General features: G+C 38.7%; 1 long non-coding RNA gene across 1 annotated transcript; it reads left to right on the forward strand.

The window, feature by feature from the left end:
* Positions 1 to 323: 323 nt before the first annotated feature.
* Positions 324 to 8,497, forward strand: LOC139538535 (uncharacterized). Its single transcript, XR_011667753.1, has 3 exons — positions 324 to 466; positions 6,946 to 7,035; positions 7,777 to 8,497. It is a non-coding gene; the product is annotated as an uncharacterized lncRNA (long non-coding RNA).
* The last annotated feature ends 1,596 nt before the right edge of the window (positions 8,498 to 10,093 follow it).

The following is a 10,093-nucleotide window of genomic DNA, read 5'->3' on the forward strand; positions in this document are numbered from 1 at the left end:
GGCTTCAGGGTCTGAGCAACAGGCAGTTTACTTTGGGCACGTCATTCAGGCGGAAATTGAGAAAAAAGGGGCCTAGCCCTAAGTTAAATAGCAAACAAATCATAATAATGTGTAAATGTCAAGTGTGCTGTCCTAGTGACACACATCAATAACATTCATCAGAACAGATACAAAATGCTTCAGAGGCAATCATAACAGGTGAAATCGTATGATTAACTTGGACTTTGGCTGTCCTTCCCTCTCTTCAAGTCATGCCTGTGCAGTAAACACCACACTCCTCCCAATGAGTCATGACATTAGGGGGTTGGTCAGGGAAGGGGTTAACATTTGTTTTGACATAGAGAAGCCACAGCAGTTGACAGTGCTGGAGAGACTAACTGCTTTTTATATTTCATCAGACACTTTAGCTAACTAACTTGTGTATCTGTGACATCTCTGTGTGAAATGGTGTGACGGATTGTCAACTGTGAGTCTCTTTTTGAATATCTGCTACTAAATTCATGTTGTATTAGATATACCAGATACTTATATTTACTTAATATAAGGCTCTGGGTTAGCTAGGCTATGTCAGTGAGAGCAACATGAAAATGCATAATGACTAAATAAGTTCTCCTTGAGTCTTGGCAGTGTTTTCCTGCCTTGGTTTTACAGTCAGCATTACAGCAGTGCCTTCCCTTCCCTGTCTTACACACATTCCCCCTGCAACTACCCACTTGTATAAACACTTCAAAACAAGTGTACAGTAAATAGGTCTTGTGACTTGCTGAGTTAATTGCAACTTGGGCTTATGTGAAAAGAACAGAAGAGACGGGAAGAGGATTCAGATTGAGACAGAGACAGTCTATTAGAGTTTGCGACACACTCTTTTCATACCACTTTGATACAGCTAACCCTTTTCCTAACCTTAATCTAATTATGCTTACCTGCTACGTTAATTATCCCAACCTGCTGTGTAAGTTCTCCTAACTTGCTACGAAAAAATAACTTCCGTTCGTAGCTGTATCAAAGTGGCGTGAAAATAGTGATTCTCATTACAGTTTGCAACTGAAGCATGAGTCAGCATATTTCTAACATAAATAATACCGAAGGCCATATGCCTTCAGTATTCCCCATTCAAACCTGTATATTTTGTCGTTCTGAAGTACGTTTAAACCCATGAAATATATCAGTTCAATTAGTCCTCCACTCTTCAGCAAAGTAGGAGGGGTGCTCACTGCTCAACGACAATGACAGGAATCAAATAATTGGGCTTATACACAGGAAAAACTTAGAGTTCTATGGTACTATAATAAATGGTGTTGGAGCACTCAATGAAATATGTGGATACACTTTATTTGAATCCTCTGTCAGGGTTACATAATGTGATCATAACACTGACATAGCCGTTGTAATATCTTAAGTCAGTTGACAGAAGCTACATTACTGTTAACCAGTATATGTAGGCCCACACACTACCTGTTCAATTCCACTTCACATATACATGGTGTTCATTCAGGCACACTTTTCAAGGAGAGAAGACAATAGGGGTGGAATTCTATTTTACACTATAAAAAATGCTGGATTAAAAACAACCCAATATGGGTTCTTTTGTAACCCAGCGCAGGGTAAATATTGGACAGAACACACACTGGGTTGTTTTTGACCCAGCCAGTTGGGTTGCTTGAATAACCCAACATGTTGGGTTGTTTGCATTACCCAAAAATGTGTTAGTTTAACCTTCAGTTGCGTATTTTTTTACTTTCATGCTGGGTTGACTTAGCAGCTGTGTCTTTTTTAATGTAATTGTCAGGTTATTGTCAGGAGGTGTGTCTTGTTAGGGGCGTGGCTTTCTTATAGATCTTATTGGCCACCCGTGAGAGTACATTTAATTCCTGTTCATCATGTTAAGTTTACTGCAAATTAAAAATATCCTTACTTTCTTTCGCATTTTACACATTCTTCTAGAATATTAAGACTATTTATTACATATTATAATAAGGTGGTATCTATCCCAACAATGGGATATGCATAGGCTTTTGTGCAACTCATACATTTCTGTAAGCCTCAGTGAAGCTGAAAAAGTGTAAATGTTCAACCTTAACATGTAATAAATATACAACAGAACAGATGAACATGAATAACATTTACTCTCATGGGTGGCAAAAAAAAAAATCTGAAAGCCACGCCCCTACTAAACTACATCGCTAGTCTTCTGTTCCGCTGGGTCATATCTCAATAAAACCCAGCACCAATAACCCAGTATTAACAACCCAACCTTGTTATTTTTAAAGAAAACAACCCAACTAAGTGACCGAACTCCTGCAACCCAGCAGTTGAGTCAATCAAACAACCTACCTCTGGCTCAGAAATGCTGTCATGAACAATCAAGGGTCTTTCATTGAGCCTTATTATTGAATCATTCAATAAAATGATTCAATTATTCAGAGTGAGCTTCAATGATGATAGCTAGAGCAATTCCATCTAAACAACAGTGGACATACTGTTTCGGTAACGTCTCCAATTCATATAATCCTGATTAGATTCTATATCGTTCATCTCCTCAGGGACATTTCACCCAAGGATTTTGGTCAGGAATAGCTATTGAACAAGTAGGCTACATCTGGCTTCCTGAATCCTTGAGTCCTTGAGTGTGTATACAGTGTTATCATTCATAACTCTCTGGTTATTAACACTAAAAGTAGGGGTTATTTTACCTCACTGTGCCTGGGGCTGTTGTAGAATGAAATACCGCAGCCTGCAGCATATATCCAATATATGTAGTTATAATTGAAGAGTTTATTTATGATTCACTATATCCACCAATTTTTCACAATTGTGTTTTTCCATCAGAAATTATTACTTATGGGTACCTTCATGTTTGTGTAAAATATGAATGCTCTCAGATTTTTAATTCATAGATTTTTGAAAAATGTGTTTTTTATGCAAAACGATATGCACTGTTTAGCTGGAATGGAATGTTCATATCCTGTATATTTGACTGTGATGTGGATGTCTCACTTAGCTAGCATAAGATGAATGTACTTACTATAAGTCACTCTGGATAAGAGCATCTGCTAAATGACTAAAATGGTCAATGTAAATGTTATACATAAAGATCTCATGTTACTTCCTGTATTGAATTATTTAAAAAATAAAAATAAATTTGATGTCAAAAATGTATCTTTATAAATATAAATAATGTAGTTAGTTTTTACATTTGACTGTGTTAAACCTAGCAGTACTTTCTTTTTTTTACGGGGTAGATCAGCTTTAATATTGCTAACAGATTGTAGCTTTCATCAATGTAATTGTCTGCATCATTTCCAATCCCCCATATATATATATTTTATATACAGTACCAGTCAAAAGTTTGACCAAACCTACTCATTCAAGGGTTTTTCTTTATTTATAATGTTGTCTAATAGTGAAGACATCAAAACTATGAAATAACATATGAAATCATGTAGCAACCAAAAAAGTGTTAAACAAATCAAAATATATTTAATATTTGAGATTCTTCAAAGTAGCCACCCTTTGCCTTGATGACAGCTTTGCACACTCTTGGCATTCTCTCAACCAGCTTCACCTGGAATGCTTTTCCAACAGTCTTGAAGGAGTTCTTATATATCCTGAGTACTTTTATATATATACAGAGTGAAGCTTTTCCTTCACTCTGCGGTCTAACTCATCCCAAAGCATCTCAATTATTTTGAGTTCAGGTGATTGTGGAGGCCAGGTCATCTGATGCAGCTCTCCATCACTCTCCTTCTTGGTCAAATAGCCCTTATACATCCTGGAGGTGTGTTGGGTCATTGTTCAGTTGAAAAACAAATTATAGTCCCACTCAGCGCAAACCAGATGGGATGGCATGTCGCTGCCGAATACTATGGTAGCCATGCTGGTTAAGTGTGGTATGAATTCTAAATAAATCACTGACAGTGTCACCAGCAAAGCACCCCCACACCATCACACCTCCTCCTCCATGCTCCATGGTGGGAACCACAAATGCAGAGATCATCCGTTTTCCTACTCTGCATCTCACAAAGATAAAGAGTAGGTGTCCAAACTTTTGACTGGCACTGTATATGGTACTGTATATTTCCTTTATTATTTTCCACTAACCCAACCACCCCTCCCCTAATTGGAGTAAACTAATGAACAACAACACTTGTGCTTCTACTTCAGCTTATACAGTTGAAGTCGGAAGTTTACATACACCTTAGCCAAATACATTCAGTTTTTCACAATTCCTGACATTTAATCCGAGTAATAATTCCCTGTCTTAGGTCAGTTAGGATCACCACACTATTTTAAGAATGTGAAATATCATAATAATAGTAGAGAGAATGATTTATTTCAGCTTTTATTTCTTTCACCACATTCCCAGTGGGTCAGAAGTTTACATACACTCAATTAGTATTTGGTAGCATTGCATTTAAATTGTTGAACTTGGGTCAAACGTTTCAGGTAGCCTTCCACAAGCTTCCCACAATAAGTTGGGTGAATTTGGGCCCATTACTCCTGACAGAGCTGGTGTAACTGAGTCAGGTTTGTAGGCCTTCTTGCTCGCACACACTTTTTCAGTTCTGCCCACAAATTTTCTATAGGATTGAGGTCAGGGCTTTGTGATGGCCACTCCAATACCTTGACTTTCTTGTCCTTTAAGCCATTTTGCCAAAACTTTGGAAGTATGCTTGGGGTCATTGTCCATTTGAAAGACTCATTTGCGACCAAGCATTAACTTCCTGACTGATGTCTTGAGATGTTGCTTCAATATATCCACATACTTTTCCTCCTCATGATGCCATCTATTTTGTGAAGTGCACCAGTTCCTCCTACAGCAAAGCACCCCCACAACATGATGCTGCCACCCTCGTGCTTCACGGTTGGAATGGTGTTCTTCGGCTTGCAAGCATCCCCCTTTTTCCTCTAAACATAACAATGGTCATTATGGCCAAACAGTTGTATTTTTGTTTCATCAGACCAGAGGACATTTCTCCAAAAAGTACGATCTCTTTCCCCATGTGCAGTTGCAAACCGTAGTCTAGCTTTTTATGGCAGTTTTGGAGCAGTGGCTTCTTCCTTGCTGAGTGGCCTTTCAGGTTATGTCGATATAGGATTCTTTTTACTGTGGATATAGATACTTTTGTACCTGTTTCCTCCAGCATCTTCACAAGGGCCTTTGCTGTTGTTCTGGGATTGATTTGCACCAAAGTACATTTATCTCTAGGAGACAGAACACGTCTCCTTCCTGAGCGGTATGACGGCTGCGTGGTCCCATGGTGTGTAAACTTGCAAACTATTGTTTGTACAGATGAACGTGGTACCTTCAGGCGTTTGGGAAAACGCTGCCAAGAATGAACCAGACTTGTGGAGGTCTACAATTTTTGGCTGATTTCTTTTGATTTTCCCATGATGTCAAGCAAAGAGGCACTGAGTTTGAAGGTAGGCCTTGAAATACATCCACAGGTACACCTCCAATTGAAATGATGTGAATTTGCCTATCAGAAGCTTCTAAAGCCATGACATAATTTTCTGGAATTTTCCAAGCTGTTTAAAGGCACAGTCAACTTAGTGTATGTTAACTTCTGACCGACTGGAATTGTGATACAGTGAATTATAAGTGAAATAATCTGTCTGTAAACAATTGTTGGAAAAATTACTTGTGTCATGCACAAAGTAGATGTCCTAACTGACTTGCCAAAACTATAGTTGTTAACAAGAAATGTGTGGAGTTGTTGAAAAACGAGTTTTAATAACTCCAAACTAAGTGTTTGTAAACTTCCGACTTCAACTGTACATACTGTAAATATTTTATGGACACAATTTGTTTTACAATTGTTATATTTTGTTTTTATTCCTCTCCTTCCTCTACCCTCAACCTCTCCCATCTATTCCTGATGTCCATCCAGTTCATTTTTTCTCTTTGCCATATATTTTTAACTGTGCTGTTTCACAAAAGTTCTGAACCTATATACATTTTACAGACACAGTATATTTGACATGAGTTATCTTGTTGTTATTAGTCCCAACCTTTAGCTCCATTCAACCCCTCCCATCTATCTCTTAACACCATCCATATTTTCAAATGTGCTGTGATGTTTCACTAAAGTTCTGAACCTTTCTATTCTCATCGTTTCTACAGATTGTAAATTAAACTTAACATTTTTCGCTAAAAGTGTTATTATATTATTGATCGATTGACTATGACGTTTCAAATCACCCAGTAGTGCTATCTGTAGAGTTAGCCCCAGGTAAATGTTGTGATTCTTTAGCCATTCCTGGACCTGTGACCAAAGATAAGCTACATATGGACAGTTCCAAGATAAATTATCTAAAGAGAAAAAATGAATCCGGTGTCGTTTTGCGTATCAGTTCATAAACTGTCATTTTATTGGTCCTTAAATTAAACTGGTATACTTTTTTATTTATCGCAAATGTCTTTAACCAATTTTGGTCTTTAATGCAGGACCGACAGACAAGTTCTTTACTTTCTCCCCCTTCTACTTATGTCTTCCATTTTTTAGGTAATTCTGCAATTAGTTGGTTGTAATTTTGGGTAGAGCAGACGTTTCCTAGCAGTACTACTTAATTCTCTGAGAGTGAGGTGGGTATACAGCATTTAGAAAAAAACATTATAACTTCTCTCTGAAATGAAACCATCAAGTGATAGATTTTAAACAAATACATGTGTGTCATAACATGATTAGATAGTGAAAAAACACCGATCTCTTTCATAATTCCTTTAAGCAATAAAAGCTCATTTGAATATATAGCGTTTTGGAATAAAACTCTTCAATTGCTCCCATCACTCCTATTACTGTATGCGTGTTTCATTCTATCTATTTCTCCTATCCGTCTCTCTTCTATTCTATGACAGCCTATCCAAAATCACACCTATCACTTGTATGGGCGTTACTCCTCCCATAGGAACAGTTCATTAACTAAAAACTGTTCTTCCTTCAGCCTGCAGTTACGTGGTGCGGCGCATCCGGGCTGCAGTGAGAAGGGGAGAGCAGCCAGAGAAGCCCACCGCAGCATGTAGCCAGGCCAAGGGTGAGTGGGCTCAGCTGGTGCAAGAGGAGGCCTGGAGGTCCTTGGGGTCTGAGGGTCAGAAGGATGCTGCTCAGACAACAAATAGTTTGATTTAGGCCCAATATCAGCTGATTGATATTACCTGAAACATACCGCACAGATAATGATAATGATACGGTTTGCTTTTGTCTTATGAAAGTCACATATACCTGGATCCTGTGTGTTTGGATGGGTATGTGCGTTCATGCATGCTTGTACAGACTCAAGTGAACAGGATTATAAGAAATATTTGCACTTTGCAAATGTTAGTTTTTTTGCTTTTGTACTCCATGTTTGTCCGAGGCTGTATGATGAGATGTGTTTTTGCTGGGATTAAAATTGAATCCTGTGGGTGTGTGTGTGGGGGACACACGAGGGTGACGGCTATTTTAAGCTCGGGGGTTATCTTTAGGATTAGGGTTACAGTTAGGGTTAGAATTAGGGTTAGGGTTAGGGTTATGGGTTAGGAGTTAGTTACAGTTAGGGGTTAAGGTCAGGGTTAAGGTTAGGGCTAGGGTAGGGAAACTAGGTTTTTGAATGGAAATGATTTTTAGGTCCCCACAAGGATATTAAAACATATGTGTGTGTTTATGTGAGTGTGTGCACACAGTGTGAGGGTTGTACAAAGTTGTACAAAGCCGAAAAGCTGCAAAGAGATGACATTTAACAAATCAATTCCTCTTTAATGTAGGCCTACTGGTGTTTTTCATTCTTTCTGTGCAGCGTGGAAGGAGGAGGGTATGCAGAAGAATGGACAGGTGGAGCTGGTGTTCAAACCCCTGGTAACGGAGCCTGAACCAGGCCTGAAGGTGGCAGAGTGTGCCTCTGGTGAATGACGTTAAAGAGGGCTGGATAGACAACAGGAGAGAGTGTGGAGGAATGGATGAGAGGAACAACTGTGTAAAAGATGCACTGACTCAGTTGCATTATTATCTGTATTCTGTAAGACTATAGCAGCAACCTCATATGTTGTCCTATCACATGCTATGGAGAGAAGGCCACTGCATTAACTTATCCTTGCTCATGCCATGTCAGTATGAGGAGTTACATGTACTGCATGTTTTCTCTGGCTCAGTATGAAATTGTATGACACTGACCTTGCACATACAGATGCAGTCACCTGCTAATACAACAGATCACATTTACTGTGGAAAAAATATTCACACATTAGGTGCACACACACACACATACACTCTCCCCCTCCCACTCCTCTCCTGTGGCCAGGTCTCTGTTCTCTGGGGTAGTTGAAGGTCAGAGTGAAAGAGTAACAAGCAGTAGCAGGCAACGAAGGGAATGATTGCCTGGACATCAATTCCCCACCAGAGGAAATGCCCAGTCAGGAAGCCAAAAACAAACCTTCTGCTGTTAATAAAGATACTGCCTCTGTTTTTCACTGTGTTCTGGGAGATGTGCATTTTCAATAAACAAAGTACTCTTGCCCCCAGTGTGTTTCTGGGTTTCATCAATACTTTTTAAAACATTGAGCAGCAAAGAGCACACACAGCACATGACTTCTATAATACATATCAGGATTATTGTTTAATAATGTGTTGAAGTAAAAAAAAAAAAAAAAAAACACTCACACACTCACATAGACGCATATGCACACTCACTCTATCTCCCTCCCTCTGTCTCTCTCATTCTCCCTCTCGGACACACCATTTTTAATCAGTTGCATGCTTAGAGGAAATACAACATATGAATAACATTATCTGGTGTTGGTTGACAACACATAATTACAGTGCCTTCAGAAAGTATTCATTCATACCTCTTGACTTATTCCACCTTATGTTGTGTTACAGCCTGAATTCAAAATGGACTAAACATATTTTTGTTTTTTTCACCTACCTACAAACAAAACCAAATAATAACAAAGTGTAAATATGTTTTTAGAAATGCTGGCAAATTTATTGAAAAGGAAATACAGAAATATCTCATTTACATAAGTATTCACACCCCTGAGTCAATACTTTGTAGAAGCACCTTTGGCAGCGATTACAGAGTGTTTCTAGGTAAGTCTCTAAGAGCTTTCCAAATCTGATTTGTGCAACATTTGCACAGAATTTTCAAAATTCTTCAAGCTCTGTCAAAATGGTTGTTGCTCATCAGTGCTAAACAACCATTGAATGGTTTTTCAGGTCTTGCCATAGATTTTCAAGTAGATATGTCATAACTAACTCGGCCACTCAGGAACATTCACTGTCTTCTTGGTAAGCAACTCCAGTCTAGATTTGACCTTGTGTTTATGTTATTGTCCAGCTGAAAGGTGAATTCATCTCCCAGTTTCTGGTGGAAAGCAGACTGATCCAGGATTTCCTCTAGGATTTTGCAAGTGCTTTAGCTCCATTCTGTTTATCTTTATTCTGAAAATCTCCCCAGTCCTTAATGATTACAAGCACACCCATAACATGATGCAGACATCACTATGCTTGAAAATATGGAGTGTTGTATTTGATTTACCCTAAACATAACACCAGGCATTCAGGACAAAAAGTGAATTGCTTTGTCACATTTATTGCAGTATTACTTTAGTGCCTTTGGTAGAAAACAGGATGCATTTTTTGTAATATTCGTATTCTGTACAGGCTTCCTTCTTTTCCCTCCGTCAAGTAAGTTAGTATCGTGGACTAACTACAATGTCTTTGATCCATCCCCAGTTCTCTTATCACAGCCACTAAACTCTAACTAAACTCAGCAAAAAAAGAAATGTCCCTTTTTCAGGACCCTGTCTTTCAAAGATCATTCATAAAAATTTAAATAACTTCACAGATCTTCATTGTAAAGGGTTTAAACACTGTTTCCCATGCTTGTTCAATGAACCATAAACAATTAATGAACATGCACCTGTGGAACGGTCATTAAGACACTAACAGCTTACAGACGGTAGGCAATTAAGGTCACAGTTATGAAAACTTAGGACACTAAAGAGGCCTTTCTACTGACTCTGAAAAACACCAATAGAAAGATGCCCAGGGTCCCTGCTCATCAGCGTGAACGTGCCTAAGGCATGCTGCAAGGAGGCATGAGGACTGCAGATGTG

This window comes from Salvelinus alpinus, chromosome 14 (assembly GCF_045679555.1).
Source record: "Salvelinus alpinus chromosome 14, SLU_Salpinus.1, whole genome shotgun sequence".
NCBI classification, from domain to species: Eukaryota; Metazoa; Chordata; class Actinopteri; order Salmoniformes; family Salmonidae; genus Salvelinus; species Salvelinus alpinus.